The 17,500-nt window shown below is 42.5% G+C and overlaps 1 protein-coding gene and 1 long non-coding RNA gene across 2 annotated transcripts in view; one reads left to right on the top strand and one right to left on the bottom strand.

Annotated features, from left to right (window-relative positions):
* Positions 1-17,500, bottom strand: part of LOC116036192 (butyrophilin subfamily 2 member A2-like) — a 125,458-nt gene that overhangs the window by 98,564 nt on the left and 9,394 nt on the right. The window lies entirely within an intron of this gene.
* The window catches only part of LOC118495233, an 11,300-nt gene continuing 6,081 nt past the window's right edge, over positions 12,282-17,500 (top strand). The window contains exons 1-2 of the long non-coding RNA XR_004897551.1: positions 12,282-12,391; positions 13,119-13,121. This is a non-coding gene — a long non-coding RNA (uncharacterized LOC118495233). The remainder of the gene's footprint in view (positions 12,392-13,118; positions 13,122-17,500) is intronic.

Here is a 17,500-nt window from a genome sequence, read left to right on the forward strand (position 1 = left end):
TCAAAGTATTTATTAGTAACACATTGGAAATTAGTAGAAATGTGAATATTTGGTTAGCATGTTGATTTACGGTGTGTGCCCCTAAATTTTCTGGTTGCGCCACTAAAATTTTCAGTTGGGGGCCACTGTGCTCCTAATGAAAAAAGTTAGTCTGGAGCCCTGGTATCATATTTTATCTGGTTTGTTTAATATGTAAAAAAGTTGTTTCTTTCTAAATTATCTTGTCATGTTGTCATTTTTTTGTTTCTTTGTTTGACAAGTTTATTGCTGAACCCAGCCGTCACATCCCGCGCCACCCACCACCACAACTAAATTCTCAACCTGTGGGAATCACTGCTCTGACCTCCATTTTAATAATTATTTTAGAGAAACAGGTCAGGTCTGAGATCTTGAGGCAGTTTGCATACAGGCCTCACAGAGGGCTGGAGGATGCTACAGTTACTCTGCTTAACGGGCTTTTAAGACACCTGGATGGTAAAGGGACTTATGCAAGACTTTTATTTATGGATTTGACCTCCTCTTTTAACACGATCCAACCCCATGTTTTAACCACAAGGCCTTTGAAACAGTTTGATTTAAGTAATACTCTGATGGGTTGGATCCTTGACTTTCTAACTAATATGACACAGATAGTTAGGGTCTATGTAGTCTATAGCCCCGACCTTCCACTTCTGGGATTCCGCCGTATATCCTTTGTTTTCCGACCGGATTTCCGTTACCTAATGCTTCCTTTGTGTTGGAATTCTAAACTCCGGTGGATTTATGAGGACTAGGGTTAACTACTCCTCAGATCTCTGCAGGGTAAATCTGAGTTTTCTGTTGTCTGACTAAAACAACTTTTTAAACGTACACGTTCCACCAAAACAAGTTCCTTCCCGAGGCTATTTTGCAGCAGCACCGGGGCTCCGTGCAGCGCTTAGCGCCGCCCAAGACGATGTGATTGGTTTAAAGAAATGCCAATAAACCAGAGGTTGTTTTTCTCTTATCCCGTAATGCTGTGTGGACTAGCCAGACCCTCCTCCGCAGCGTTGTGGAGGAACTGTGAAGCTGTGTGCAAAAAGGGTCAACAGTGCTTGCATTGTTTGAATAAAATCTCATATTTTAATATTGATCGAACCATAATGACCATGTTTTATCAGGCTTTTACTGAGTCAAGGTGGGTGTCCATTAGGCCTGCACGATTCGCGGAAAAATATGAATCACGATATTTTAGCCTAGAATTGATATCACAATTCTCTGCCACGATTCTTTTCTCACGAAGTGTAATGTTTATTGCACACATGAACCATGACAAAACAAAACAAATTGGCAGTACCAAACAGATTTTCTTTTGGCACCTACAGCACATTGCGCATCACCACAAGCCTGTAAACATAGAGGCTTCAATGAATAAAGAAAATACAGTACATACTGGCCATTACAGTACAGTAAGTTAACCAAAATAGTTCACCAAAACATGTTTCTGAAAACATTTTAAGTGAGAAATAGGCTTCATTTCAGATCAACAAAGGTCAGCTTAAATGATTTTTGTCAGCTTTGGAGTGACGGCGAGCTGAGCCGGCCGCTCCTCATTGGCATAAAGTTGGTTGGATTCAACTTTATGCAAATGAGGAGAGGGCAACTCGACGCCCCGCTTCTCCAAAGTCCCCGCCCTACCAGAATGCAGTGCACTGCGCTCCCATAGAAATGAATGAGAAGCGGGAAAAAGACGCTGACAATGGAGACACATCATCAGTCTTGTCGTTTTCCTTGGTGTCATGGTTTGGTGAGAGGAATCCTTAAACCAGATAGTGAAATGGTCCAGTCAGCTGATTGGGAAGCCACAACTTAACCCAGCATCCATGTACACCAGACAGTTACAGAGGATAGCTACATCTATCTTAAATGATGACTCCCAGCCTTTGTACAGGGATTTTAAGCTTCTTCCCTCCAGACAGAGGTTTTTAATCCCACGGTGCAGAACAAAGTGGTACAAAAGTAGCTTTGTTCCTGCTGCTATCACTGAGCTGAACAAGAGGTAGTGATATTTACACAAATATGATAGAAGCATTTTAATTGGATTGTAAACATGCTTTTATCTTGACTTTATTTGAGAGATTATTTATTTGATTTATTTTTATTTATTTATTTGTTTTTTTCTCTCTCTCTCTCGTGCGCGATCGCTTATGTCCTAATTGGTGGAACCTTGAGTATTTCTATTTGTATTAGATTAGAGTAGTAGTAGAGAACTTGTGTCAGTTCTTGGTGTGTTTTCGTAGTTGTGGGTCATGATGGATGTCATACTCTTGCTGCAGAAAAAATCTACCTACAGGTACAAATAAATTAACCTGAAAAATGATCAGTAAAGAGTTACATCACATACTTGTTGATGTAGAGATCAGTGACGGCATCCAAATACAGACTCACCTGAGGTTATCTCTGGTCCTTCACCTAAAAGAAAAAAACAAAATATGTTAGAGTGCTTGTGAAATATCATTCATCATCTTGGCAGAGAGGCAACACTGAGAAAAACACCTGAACTTTGTTTCCTGTTGAGTGAACAGAATTTGGTTTTCACCATCTAAATGTGATTGGAGAAAAAGAAGTCAGTCTCAGATTTAACAAACAGTGTAGTTCAAATGCAGTTTAAAGATCTGTCCAGCACTTTATGTGAAGCTTAATGTGATCTTTATCTTTGAGGGACAGTAGCTCAGTCTGTGGGGACTTGGCGTTGGAGGGTCACTGGTTCAAGTCCCTGTATGGACCAAGTACAGAGTGTGGACTGGTATCTCGAGAGGAGCCAGTTCACCTCCTAAACAAGGCACCGGACCCCTAACTGCTTGGGGTACATGTCCATGGGCAGCTCCTTTGCTCTGACATTTCCTCTCCATTAATGTATGTGTATAGGTCCTGGGGGTTTTTTCACAGGGAGCTTTATTCAAATGCAACTCAGCGAACATTCGCCAAAGTTGATTAGAGTCAACTGAATTCAAAATGAACTGAACTGCTCTGTTCTTCCGTTATTGAAGCTGCCTGTGAAAACCCAGCGTAAAGCACAGTGAGATCAAATCCAACGTTTGATGGTGTAGTTGCAGACTGACGAAGACACACTAGTGCACAAGTATACATGTAATTGCTCACGACTGTAATCGACTCAGAATTTTGTTAGTCAAATCAGATTTGGCTGTTCAATATGAATATTTGACTAGCTGTTCTTTCTTTTTTTCAAACAGTGTATAGGGATGGAACCATTCAGGCTGCTAGTCACGGTTCAGGGCATGTATGTATTGTTCGGTTCATTTTAGCCTCAAAGATTTCAGTCAAAAAGCCTTGCGCCATAGTGAAACTTCCGTTTGGCGCAGTTGAGGTGCCGAGTGCAGCTGTACTTGAGATGCACTATAATATCCAATATCCAAATCAGGCATTGTGGAAAAAATGAAAAAAACTGAATGTGTGTAGTGCGCTTAGGCTGCAGCAGTGGGGAGCGAGGGTGTGTTTAAGAAGAAGCAATAAATTAGAAATAGACTAAAAAAACACAACATAAGCCATCGTTACACATCCCTGCATCCGTTGATAGGTCATGATTTGTCACACACATTTAACTTCTCTTCAACCAAACTTTTGGTAACTATTTACAACTGCAAACACTGTTCCTGGCTCATATCATAACAGAAACACATTTACAGTAAAGACTGTAAAGAATTCAAATGTCCACACGAGTCTTAGACTTCAAAGAATCCTTTGTATTAAGCAAACGTGCAGGTAACATACAGGCAGGTGTTATAACTTAACTCTCCACAACTACGTGAGTCTTACGTTACAGGCGTTACTGTGCGTAGGGACGTAACAGAATGCCCTTAAAAAGGTATACAGCCACATTTACATGGGAACATTATATGACATCTCCCCTTTTAAGTTTTGTTTCTTTCTCTGAGGATAAACAAGATATCCTGACTGTTCCTATAACTGAACATTTGAAAGGTACTGCATTTGATTAAACAGTAAGGCACTAGTATCAGTTGACTTAACTCATCAAACATAACTCTGTGCATTACACTGGCAAACACTGCCTTCAACTTCAAGATTACCTGCGAGGCAGTGGTTGTCGGCAGGTGAAGTATTTCCAGAAACCCGGAAAAATAGTCTGACATGACAAGGTAAGTGTGTTTGTCATGATCGCACAGGTCCATAGCAAGTCTCTGGCTGGGTTTCATCTCACGGCACACCTGACAGGACTGGACTTTTTGATGGATTTCTGATGAGATGCTGGGCCACCATACAGACGCATGGGCTCGCTCTCTACACTTTGTCAAACCCTGGTGTCCATCGTGTATTCTGTTCAGGATGTCTGTCCTCAGCACATCTGGAATCACCATACGGCTGCCTCTGATGACGATCCCATTGCATTCAGATAATTCAGCTTTCATGGGAAAATACTCCCTGATTGCTGCTGGAACATGGCCTATGTACTCTGGCCACCCTGACTTTATGTACTGCAACACCAATTGTAGGTTACAGTCTGCTGCTGTAGCTGTCTTTATGGCCTCAAGCCTACGTGGAGTTGCAGTCATGGCGTCAACAACGGCTGCTATGTAGCATGCTACGTCAGAGTGAGTGTCAGTCTCCTTTTCCAGGCACTGTAGTGGACTCCGTGAGAGTGTGTCGGCCACTGTTAAGGTCTTCCCTGGTGCATATTCGGCCATCTCTCATAAGTCTCATGAGTAACCTTTGGCACCGCATTAGCACACTGTCCAGGTCTTTCTGATTCATGAGTGGAACCAGAGGTTTGTGGTAGGTGACCAATTTGAAGCTCTCAAGGCCACACAGGTACTTTTCAAATCTCTCACAGGCCCAGACACTCGCCAAACACTCCTTCTCAATCTGTGCATATCTGGTCTCGGCATCAGACAGACGACGTGAGCAGTACGCCACAGGTTTCCATTCCCCTTCATGCAGCTGCAGTAGTACTCCGCCTATGCCATAACTGCTGGCGTTGGGTGAGAGAGCAGTAGGGCGGTTCACATCGTAGAACTTCAGGACTGGAGAAGTGGACAGGATGTCTTTAATCTGCTGGAATGCCTCCTGCTGAGAATGGTCCCACGTCCATACTGACTTGGACTTTAACAGGTCATAAAGTGGCTGACCCACTGTAGACAAGTTGGGAATGTATTTTCCTAAGTAATTAAATATGCCCAGAATACGCTTTAGGTCTTGCACGTTCTGTGGTGGTGGGAGCTCGCGGATTGCCTCGACTTTGTCAGGGTCAGGTCTCACACCTGATTTGTCAATGACTTGGCCCAAGAAGTGAAGCTGGTCCTGCCTGAACTTACATTTTTCTTTGTTTAGCTTCAGGCCGGCTGACTCGATCCTTTCCAGCACCTTGCTGAGACGCTGGTCGTGCTGCTCTGGAGTATCTCCATACACAAGGACATCATCCATGAAGATAGCCACGCCTTCCAGGCCATTGAGGGTCTTGGTCATTTTTCGTTGGAAGATTTCCGGAGCACTTGTGATTCCGAATGGGAGTCTTTTAAACGCATATTTCCCAAAGGGTGTTATAAAGGTGGTTAACTTGGTGCTTTCTGGGTGTAGAGGTATCTGCCAAAACCCAGAGGCAGCATCCAGTGACGTGAACATGGTTGCTCCAGTGAGTTTAGATGACATATACTGGAAAAGAGTATGGCTTTCCTTTATATTCTGTGCTGGCTTGAAACTTTCCTAAACAGTCCAACTGACCACCTGGGCTGCACAGTGCGACATTAGATGACTCCAATTTCTTGTTGGGAACTAATTTCTTGAATGTCTCTTCTCCCATAATGCTTACATCTGCACCCGTGTCAATTTTGAATTTGACCGGTGTTGTTCCAATTGTAAACTGTATTGTCCATTGTTCATCACTTCTGTTTTCATTGGTGACTGCACCCAGGAAGTATGGTGTCTGTGAAACAGTTTCTGTCACTTCTCCGACTGATTTACTGTAACATTTCTTTTCCCAGTGACCCACCTTCTTACACTTGTTGCATGTAGAGTTCATGGCTGGGCACCTTTCCGGATCTCTGTTTCAATTTCCCACATTTTCCACATTTTGAGTCTCCTTGATCATTTTCTCTCTTTTTAGGTTTCCACTTGGGCTTTCCTCTGCCTAATCCTCTACCGCTGCGTGTTACTCACCCTGCAGGTGAACTTGGAGTGCAACCTCCTCGGACTGGCGAACAGTTGTAATGGTTTGGGCAAGTGTAAGATCAGCCATTAGCTGCAATTTACGTGACAGTTCTTTGTCCAAAATGCCCACCACAATGCGGTCACGGATGTGTTCGTCTTTGTTGACACCGAAGTCACAGTGTTCTGATAACTCATACAGGACTCTGATAAACATTTCAGCTTTCTCACCGGGCCGCTGCAATCTCTGATGAAAACAGGCGCGCTCGTGAATCACGTTGCGTTTAGGGTAGAAGTATGCGTCGTATTTTCCCAACACAGCGTCAAGCTTCTTCTCGTCCCCCTCCGTCTCAAAGGTGAAAGACTTGAAAAAATTTTCAGCCTCAGGCCCCATGGCATAAATCAGCGAACTGACCTGCACTTCCCCATCCTCTTTACTCAGTTTAGTGGCCAACCGAAATCGCAGGAAACGTTGTTTCCAGTCAGCCCATTCATTTGGACGATCAAAAGCGAAACTTTCCGGAGGATGAAACTTGGCCATCTTTTCGAAGAAGCAATGTGTCCGTCAAACGCTTCTGACACCATGTAAAGAATTCAAATGTCCACACGAGTCTTAGACTTCAAAGAATCCTTTGTATTAAGCAAACGTGCAGGTAACATACAGGCAGGTGCTAAAACTTAACTCTCCACAACTGCGTGAGTCTTACGTTACAGGCGCCATGTGTGTAGGGACGTAACAGAATGCCCTTAAAGGTATACAGCCACATTTACATGGGAACATTATATGACAAAGACCATGTACAAGTCTTAACATTTTACCCTCTATCCATCTATCTAAATCACACCATGAAGCCATTTTGTGTCCTCTGTGCTTCAATCATACAGCACCTGTGATTGGTTGAATCAGCCTACATGCTTTAGTGAGATGCACAGCACCACATTTAATACTAATAACAAGCCAAATGTTAGTGAATGTGAGTGGTGAACACTAGTGAACTCCTGGTTTCAGACTCAGACAGAAGAGGATGATTCCTGACCAGAGTTAGAAACCAGAATGAGGAATGTTTAATTGTTGTTTGAGTCTAAAACCTAATGCTGTGTTTTCAGTTAGTTCTTCTTTTAATGAACCAACACTCTGCTGCAGTGAATGAAGTGTAAAGAACATGTTTGTCATCTGTGACCCTCACTGCAGAGCAACGAGTCCTAATAACAAGTTTACATTGTCCAGTAAAAACTTTATTTGCCTCCATGGTATCAGATTATTACCAGGAACCATCACTGGAGATATTTAGAGTTACAGTATGGTCCCATACTGTACTACTACTAATACTGTAAGTTTTTCAGTTTCTAGTTAAGAAAATAGGCCTGCACGATAAATCGTTATAAAATCGCGATCTCAATTCATCCTGTTCACGATTTAATTTTTAAATTACTTTGATTTAAAAAAAAAAAAGGACATCTCTCACACAGTTCAGGTCTTCACCCCTCAGTGACAAGCGCCTTTTAGTCACATGTTTCACTCATCAGTTCAGGGCTTCACCCTCAGCCAATGACAAAGTGCTTTTTAGTTACGTGTTTCACTCGTCGAGCGAGCGCGGAAGTTCGGAAATAAACCAATGGATATTGATGAAAACCCAGGTACTAGTGACGAGAATCAGCCAACCACTCAGTCTCAAACTGAACTCGTTCCGAAAAAAGGCTCACATTCGGTGGTGTGAAAGTATTTTGGATTCAAGCAAGACGACAAGGGTCAGTCTGATGTGTGCTAGCGGACATCAGAAAGGTAAACACTGCTTAGAGACTTATTAGGCGACGTGGTCACTCACTACAATGGGCATTTTTTTGAGGCCCATTTACGATATAGAAGGTAAATATACACTGGAATATTTCCGTAAGGGCCTTTTACATATTGACAAACGTTGATAATAACATGTATATGCCTGTTTATGGTGAAAATAAGCGATTTATTTCAAGATAACATATTCGCCCCATAGGGTTACACTGTAGAGTGACTCTACCCTATGGGGCGAATATGCTATCTTGCAATAAATCAATAAATTGCCCATTGTAGTGAGTGAGCAGTCGCCTAATAAATCTCTGAGCAGTGTTTACCTTTCTAATGTCCGCTAGCATACGTACATGCTAACTATAGCTAGCTTTGTGTGTAACATAACAACAACCCACCCATCTCGTAGGAGCGAATAAAATGATGGTACAAAAGGAGCACTAAGGCCACCGGTCTTACGTTGACAACATGGACGCAGATATAGGAAACTCCGAAGCCAGTCGTAATATTTACCTAGCAGGCTAGGCTAACGCTGTTGCGCTAATGTTACCAAACATCGGCATAGCGTTTTGTGAAAAGCCGAACAAAATCCCCGCCCAAGGTGTGTTTCACTTTCCCTCCAATATTATTATGAACATAATAAAGACACCTGGACTCGGTCGAGACCAAAAGCCATATGACTATGGCAAGATCACAAGCATTTAGGTACATGGAGTGCTAGCGAAAAAGCTAATGCTAGCATAAGGCTAACTTCAAACTTCACTCATTTCTAAAGCAGTGGTAGAACTTTTTTGATAGCATGGTACACATTAACGATGGTATTACTATATTTGTCCTATGTAATTTGTTATCATATCGAAGAGAGAAATTGACATTTACCTCACACAATAATGAACAGCTCCCATACTTTTTGCCTTTTTGGTTCACAGGGGGACTTGTGAAATCTTTTGCCGCTTCCCTGTCTTTCATTGCAGCCAAACACACAACAGTTGGGCATTTTTTTCAGTGATTTATGTCATTTTTAAAATAATTTATTACATTTTTCCACTATTCCCTGCACTGTGTCAATGGGAATCAGATGAATGTTGGTATCCAACATTGAGTCCACGAAACACGTGACCACCTCGGAACCAATCGCATAACGGGATAGCTCAGAACATTCAATTCCCTAGTTGGCCACACTCTATATAAAGGGCGCTAGATAAATGGACATGGACTTACAGTCTTATTAATCTATCTGATTACAGATTAACAGATTTCAGAGCCTCAGTATATTTTGGTAGAAACACAACATTAATGTGTTCTACCCCGTTTTAATTTTTCACTTGTGGAACAGAAATGTCTCTGATTCTTTGACTTCAGTCACTAAATCACCCTCATGATGCGTTTTCATGTTGAACCTCAGGATCAAGTTGTAACAGCTGTTTAAAAATCTTTTACTTTGTGTGAAGTTTTACTAAATTAATAAAAGAACTTATAATTAGTTTCATCTGTAGCTGCGTCCAATCAGAGAAGAACATCAACAATACAAACATGGAAATTATTTCAGCATCACGAGCTGAAGCAAAACTTACAAGAAATCAGTTTTAATGGATCAGGTGAAATATTAAACTAAGTTAGTAACACGATGTAAAAGTACAGAAGGTTCTGCTTTGTTTGTCTTTCTAGATGCTGTATGCAAAATAATTTAGTTTAAGAGTAATATGTATTCATGCTGTTTAGAGCGAGCTGTAATATGCTGCTTAACAGACATAACTTGGCCATTAAGTGTAACATTATTATTGACATAACTTTAAGAAATATTAAATTATTTAGTACCATATAACTTAACTGTATTTAACATGTCTTATGTAGTGTTTTCTGTAGAGAACAATCAGCTACTCCACAGTTACATGTAGTAGTTAGTTTGTGGTAATATTTCTAACAACAATCTCAGCTGTGTGTAAGAATCAGAAACCTTTTCATTCCCAAAGTATTTTGGGAATGAGAGCAGAAAACACTACAGACTTTGTTTTCTGTGTGTTTTCATCTCAACTGGAAAGAATAAACTAACTGTAGAGAAAAGAGTCTCAGAATCAGAGCTGACCTTCAGACTGTACTGTGATGAAGTGAAGAAAACAAGTTCTGGGCATTATTTTCTCTATGGTGTAATATGGAATAACTTTGATACTATGGGCCCTATTTTAAACCCTGTGCAGTGTAGCGAAAAGCCCAACGCAAGTGTCTTTGCTAGTTTAAGACCGACGCAGTTGTCAATTTCCCGTCCAGCGCCCGCATCGTTTAAATAGCAAATGCACCTGCGCCCATCTGTCCACCCATGGGCGTGCTGGTCCTACAGGGAGGTGTGTTCAGGTGCATCCTGGGTTATTGCTATCTTGAGGCAGTGGGAAGTGATCGCACCAGTGACCAACAAAAACCTGGTCTAAAGTCAATAGTTCAGCATTTCATTGTTATTTTAACAGCAAATTAGTAAAATGCACCTAGGGTTATGCACAGCGCGCGCACACTATGCTTGTCACACACACACACACAAACACACGGTCCTGGTATTATACAGATTAAAATGTTTCAGTATTAAGAGACAGAAATATGCATGACAAAATGAGCCCTAAGAGAACAGGCTAAACAGAACATGAGTTAGTGCTTGTGAAGTATTATCAACTTGAAAAACAGTTACAAAGAAATAAAATATGTTGGCGTATAAATGTCACAGTATGATCCCCAGATTTAACGTGTTTTGAATCATATCAGGCCTGTGATCACATACATATACACAGACATATTTAAATGTTTTAAAAAAAAAGAGCAGACATAATGAACATACTCACCAACAACAAGCTTAATGTGGAATATTTGAGGTGGCTGAAGATGAGGAAAATCACAGGTGTATTCTCCACTGTCAGATATCTTTGTATTTCTGATGATTATGGAGGCGTTGCCGTGTTTCAGTTCATCTTGAAAATGAGAGACTCGACCTTTGAACTCTTCACTCTGACCATCTAGACCGTTGTTGTAATGACTGCCTGCGTCATGCAGGAACACCTCCTTCAGACCATCATCTTTCTGAGCAACTTTCTTCCAGTCAAACAGTTTAGACTCAATGTTCTCCTTGGTGCTGAGAGAACAGGGTAACATGACATCAGTCCCTCCTTCCACTGTGATGACTGCTGGCCCTGAAAGATAAAATCATGTATTAATCAGTATGTTCACATGCAGAGTAATTAAGTTAAGACAGACATATGGAAGTTTTTTTGTGATAAACATACAAACATAAGCTATAACAAAAAAAAAAAATCTTGTTATTTTGGCCTTCTTTTGCACATTGAATTTAGAAAATCCTTTGCACTGCCCTCCAGCCACATATTTGCCCATTTTAGTTTTTCAGGATATATTTCAGATTTTGATCCTGAGTTTATAACCTGTGGAGGTGGGCGTGGCCTGCAATCAGCTGCAGTGGAGACAGGTGTGTGGATAGAGCAGGAGAGCAGTGCCAGCTGAGTTGATTGTCTCAGCTGTTGGTTGTAATTGAGGGGCCATCCACACGGAAACACTTGTATTGCATCGTTTGGGCCGATCATCGAAATTAATCCTGTAAACGCACTGCCTGAAGATGCACTTTTTTGAAACCTGGTCCCAGGGTGAAAAAATAAAAAAATGCCAGCCTTGCGTCTTCGTTTGGACGGTGAAGCCTCTTATCCCGCGTTGACGTCTCATAACAACAACAACAACAACAATGGCGGACTACATGCTTGTGTTCCTGCTGGAGAAGATATTTGGCTCGTTCGAGATGAGCCAGATCTGTGCAGAATGGATCACCGGCGAACGCCGCACAATGCATGCTGGTTAGATTTGTGTCCGACTTGATCCCGACTTGCTCTGACGTCATGCACACGTGGGCAATGATAACCTCACGAGATCAAGGCGGCCGCAGTTTTTAGAGCCAGGCGCCGCAGTTGCTCTCCACCGACTGAAAGACCCAGGCGGACTCAGGGCATGCTGGGAAACGCCAGCCTCTCAGCTGATCTAACAGCTGACTGATTCAGAATCGACTCAACATGATGACGTTTTATATAAACTTTTTATTGATTTTGAATTGGAGGGATTTTAACTGCTATTTGTTTGATTTAAAGGCTTATTCTGTACAGAACACATGTTGTGAGGCTGATAGTGACGTTTAGAAGTCAGAGAGACTAAATCTGTTTAGTCTCTCTGATTATGGATCATCTACAGTGTGTTGTTAATTATAATCAGCAACAGATCACATGTAGAGCATTTTAACAGCTACTCTGTCATAATTAAAACAACTGGAGACTGTGTAGGAGCTGATATATGGGTCTGATAACATTTTATTGGTCTGATAACATTTTATTAAATCGGACCACAGTGTTTCTGTCACTTCCTGTTCAGCCTGAAGGCTGCTGGAATCGTCTGGAAACTGTCTGACTTGACAGTGGATTTTTGTCACCGGTAGAGCGGCACAGAGCCCGTTAGCCTGCGGGTGACATGCGGTCATGCAGTGGAGTTTCACCCCGAGGCTCTGTGCAACAGCGTTCCACAGCTCAGACGTGAACTGCGCGCCCCGGTCAGAGGACATGTCCGAAGAAGTCCCGAAGCGGGCAACCCAGGTGCCGATAAACGCCAATGACGTCAGTGGCACAGCCTCAGGCCAGCAGGTGGTCCTGTCAACCATGGTTAAAAGGTATGTGAAACCATGAGAGGAGCAGGGGACCGACCAGATCCACGTTTACATGGTCAAAACGCCTCTCTGGAACTGGGAACAGCTCTAACGGGGCTTTAGTGTGGCGGTGTACTTTGGCCCGTTGGCACTCAACCCAGGTGTTAGGGTTGGACCCACCTGGGTTCTTGACACCTGGAACCCAGGTGTCAAGAAGGATGTCCCTAACATCCTTCTTGAGGCCGTGCCAAACAAACTTTGCTGCAAACAGTCTCTGTGACGCTTTCAAACCTGGGTGGGAGAGACCATGGATGGCATCAAAAACTTGCCGCCTCCATCCCGTGGGAACGAGTGGCCGAGGAGAAGTCACACAGGAGTGTGGTGCCGACATCGCCAAAAACCAGTCCTCAATCTGCAGCCCTGTAGTTGAGGTCCTCAGGAGTTGCACGTCCGGGTCTGGGGCCTGATACGTTGCCATGCGGTTGTAATCCAAACTAAGATGGACTGCCCCTGCCACAGCCCGTGACAGGCAGTCCGCCACGTGGTTGTTCTTACCGGCAACTTGCTGCAAGTCCATAGTGAACTCTGAAATGTAGGACAGATGACGTTGCTGGCGGGCGGACCACGGCTCAGCCACCTTGGCCATGGCAAAAGTCAGCGGCTTGTGGTCCACAAAAGCAGTGAAGTGTCTACCTTCCAGCATGGAACGAAAGTATTTGATGGCGAGGTAGAGACCCAGCAACTCCCTGTCGAAAGTGCTGTACTTCCGCTCACTGGGGCGCAACTGACGACTAAAGAAAGCCAAACGGCTGCCAGGCCCCGTCTACCCACTGCTCATAGACAGCACCAACAGCGTAGTCTGAGGCGTCCGAGGTGATGGTGATGGAGGCCGTAGGAGAAGGATGCGCCAGCATGGTGGCGTTCACCAGGGCTGCCTTAATGGCGCAAAACCTTGTCCCTCCTCTCAGTCCAGTCAACAGCGTGCTTGGGTTTACCTTTCAAGGCCTCGTGCAATGAGCTGAGCAGTTCGAGGGATGAAGCGGTGGTAAAAATTCACCATGCCGAGGAACTCCTGCAGGGATTTGACAGTGAGCGGGCGTGGGAACTGTGTGACCGCCTCCACCTTTGATGGAAGAGGGACTGTGCCGTCCTTAGTGACTCTGTGTCCCAGGAAGTCAATGGTGGAGAGACCGAAATGGCACTTGGTGGGGTTGACTATTAGCCCATGTTGGCTAAGCCGCTCAAACAGGGTGCGGAGATGCGCCAGGTGCTGAGATTTGGACGTGCTTGCTACCAGGATATCATCCAAGTACACAAAAAAAAAGACCTGTCCCGCAAAACAGAGTCCATGAGGCGTTGAAAAGATTGAGCTGCGTTTTTAAGGCTGAACGGCATGCGCAGGAACTCAAACAGACCAAACGGCGTGATTTGCCAGTCAAGTAAAAATGTTTTACAGCAGCAGCAACAAACCCCGTAGGGTCCAACGTCATCACGCATTCAGAACATTTAAAGGGGCCGCGATCCCTGAACAGTCATAATTACATGTATATGTATTACGTTTATCACTGTATGAAGAACCATACTAAGAACAAAGTGCTGCGTTTATAATCAACAGTGTGTAGAACCACACTTAACAAATAAGGTGAATTATGTATGTCACATTCGCTACACTCTCATATTTAGTTTTTACACTGTGCTCTCTCTGTATACTTTCTTTCCTTTTTCATTTCATTCCATTTTATTTCATCTCTCTCTTATTTTTAATAATGCTAATCAGTATTTTTATTTTTAACCAAAAGCCCTACTAGGGACACGTGTCATGAATTAGCTTCTGCTAAAAATACTATGATACATACATCAGAGGACTGTTTAAGCTTATCTATGTCGTTTTTTTTGTATCTGTCCCTATCTAAATAAACTTTAATATAAATATAATATTGTAAAATCCACATCAAGCCTCAGACTAGAAAGTGGAGAGCTGGCAGGAAGTAAGATGGGGAGATTGGGCAGTATCCCATAATAAACACACAACTGTTTGGATCATTTCCAGTTTCTAAAATGTGAGGATTTTTCTGCATTAAGATACTTTTACTACTTTAAAGCCTACATTTTCCAGTGTTGTAATAGTACTTTTACTTAAGTAAAGGATCTGAATACTTCTTCCATCACTACTTATCATATTTTGGTTTCTACTTCAGCTTATCAAAAAAAAAAAAAGAAGCTACAGGCAGTTGGCAGTGGATGCCCCACTAACGCAGAACGTTTAGGGAACGTTAGTTTCTGGTTCCCTAAAGGTTAGTTCGAACCAGACCAAAAACTAACGTTTAGGGAACGTTCCCTCATGGTTATAATGTTCCCTAAACGTTAATGGAACCAACCAACGGGAATGTTCTCCAGTGGTTGCACTGTACCTCCACACAACGTTCCCGTTTGGTTGTTTTTGGTTGTTTTTGGTTGTTTTTGGTTGTTCTGAGTGCGGTTTTGAAAATGTTTATTTAAACCAGCTCCATTTAAGTTTTTGAAGTAGCATATAAAAGGTTTGCAGTCATTTGATTTAGATTCACTCAAAAATGATTGGTCTTATAAAATCTAAGTAAGATAAACAACATAGCAAGAGAATATATTTATTTTTAGGCTGATAATTTTGTTAAAAACAATACTTTTGTGCTTGATTTCGTTTTTTTTTTACTGTATTAGGCGAAAATACTTAAAACAAGAATCTATCAATAGAACGATTTTTCTTTCATTTCACTTATAACTAACAAGTGGTTCAGTTCAGTGTACAAATCCAACCGTTACACCCCCACGCCAGTAGGGGGAAGACAGGGCCTCTGCTCTCAGGTGACCGACTGAAGTCCTGTCCTGACTTCCATATACAACACCGGTATACATACCTGGCGAACAGGACACACAAAAGGTTTTAAGATCCGTTCGTTTGGTCCCAAATTGCACAGTGTTGTCTGATAATGGAATCAAGTCCATTTGCTTTCGTGCTTTGTCACCCAGCATGACACCCACAGTCTCTTTAATTGCTGGCAGCAGCACCTCCTCCCCGAGTGTATGTGGCATCCCTTTTTTCACTATGATTCATGACACCCGGTACGAGACTTCCACTGCTTTAGCAGTAGCACCACCTGTAGATGTCGATTCCATTACTTTCTTGCTTGTGCTGTATTCATGGAGCTTGCTTTTGAAAAACTCGACTGGCTTAATTGGACTTAAATTCCCCATGTTTGGTTTCCAGATGCCGGCGAAGATGTTATGGTTTCCTGCTCTCGTGAGCCAGTGCCTCGTAGCAACAAACGGGCCACGGCTCATCTTCGGGGCCAGTGTAGCTGAGTCCTAATGTTAAGTAGCTTTCGTAGTATTTTCTTTTCACCCTCCTTTTCTTTGTTTCTTCATGAGGAATCTGGCTCATAGATGCCTCCGACTCATTCTCAATTTCTTCATTATTGTAACCTCTGCTTCTTTTCTCTTCAGAGAACCTGTTGCCATCCACCGATCCATGTTGTGGTTCCAGACTGGACTTGAATGTTAGGCAATGGCTGAGTGCCACGAGCCTATTTTAGTAATCACACAATAACGACAATTTAGTTTTAATTTTAATTGTATATCAATATACATTTTCTTAATTTTTATGGGAATTTCCTGGTAAAATGAAGGTAAAAAACTATTATTACATGGCTTGGTTGAATTCTAAGGCATTCTGCGGTCTATTATTTTCTTGATAACAGACAGTTGCTAAGCATAAAACACCGTTGCCATGCATAGCAGAGTGTTGCCATGGACACAGTTCTGTTTCCTCAGTCTGGAGAACATCAGCTGAAAGAAGTCCAGATAATGTATCAGCTGTGGCTTCACGTTCAACAAACTGGTCGGCGGAAGTACTCATGCGCACATACAGCCAGTTTGAACATGTATTTAGTTAAAAAGCAACACAGCGGCTGCTGCTGCAGAAGAGAGAGAATTGGTGTGGGAGAAAAGTGCTGCTAGTGCTGCCAGTGCATGAATTTCATATTTAATCACAGGTAACCTATAATATTACTGGTGAAAACTGGAATTGTATTACACCTTTTTCATTTCGGTGCAATCCTGCGGGCGAAAAAGTAAAATAGCCTACTAATCCCATTCTGAGGCTGCAGCACCATGATTATTAACAGAAATATAATGTATAATCATTTAATTCTTTTTAATGGCTCTCACTGGTTTGTGTCCAGGGAACACTACAAAAACATTTAAAAAAAAAAAAACGTTTCAGAGCGAGTCACAGTCTTCTGACGGCACTTTGCTATTCGGTGGCTTTACTAAGATGCTCCGCATCACCATAGGAGCCGATACTGAAAATACTGAGCACCCAGTGCCAGACTGCCAGTAGGCTACATTCATTTAAAATTAAACACTGCAGTTGGTGCTAAGTGGAGAGTCTGTCAGAGTGTGATTGGTTATGTCGGTGACATTGATTCTTAATTTCCCACGAAGCTGATCGCGGTTACGTGTCAGTTCAACTTTTCATCTCCAGTCCTATCTGTATCTGTGAGAAGTGGCGCTGTCCTGAGATGAAAGATAGCCTACTTTACACCTTTATTATCGAGTCAGTAGGCGTGTGTGTTCGTGTCGGCCGCTGTCCATTTCCTAAGGTTCTGAAATGCAAAACATTTTTTGACAACTTTTTTTTTTAAAGGGCGTGCGCCCGTGAGCTCCCACAGAAGAAAACATAAATCGGCGCCTATGCGCATCAACAATGTTGTAAAGAAAACTACCGTTTGCGAAAAAAAAATAAAGTGACACAAAGAATCTGCTGGGATGTAAAAGCATGTCCACTTTGGTGGATGTTAGTGATGTGAGGACGGATAAGGTATCTACATATCTAATCGACTGTGAAGAAAATACATCTGGAAATG

The sequence above is a fragment of the Sander lucioperca genome, chromosome 6 (assembly GCF_008315115.2).
Source record: "Sander lucioperca isolate FBNREF2018 chromosome 6, SLUC_FBN_1.2, whole genome shotgun sequence".
Classification (NCBI taxonomy): Eukaryota; Metazoa; Chordata; class Actinopteri; order Perciformes; family Percidae; genus Sander; species Sander lucioperca.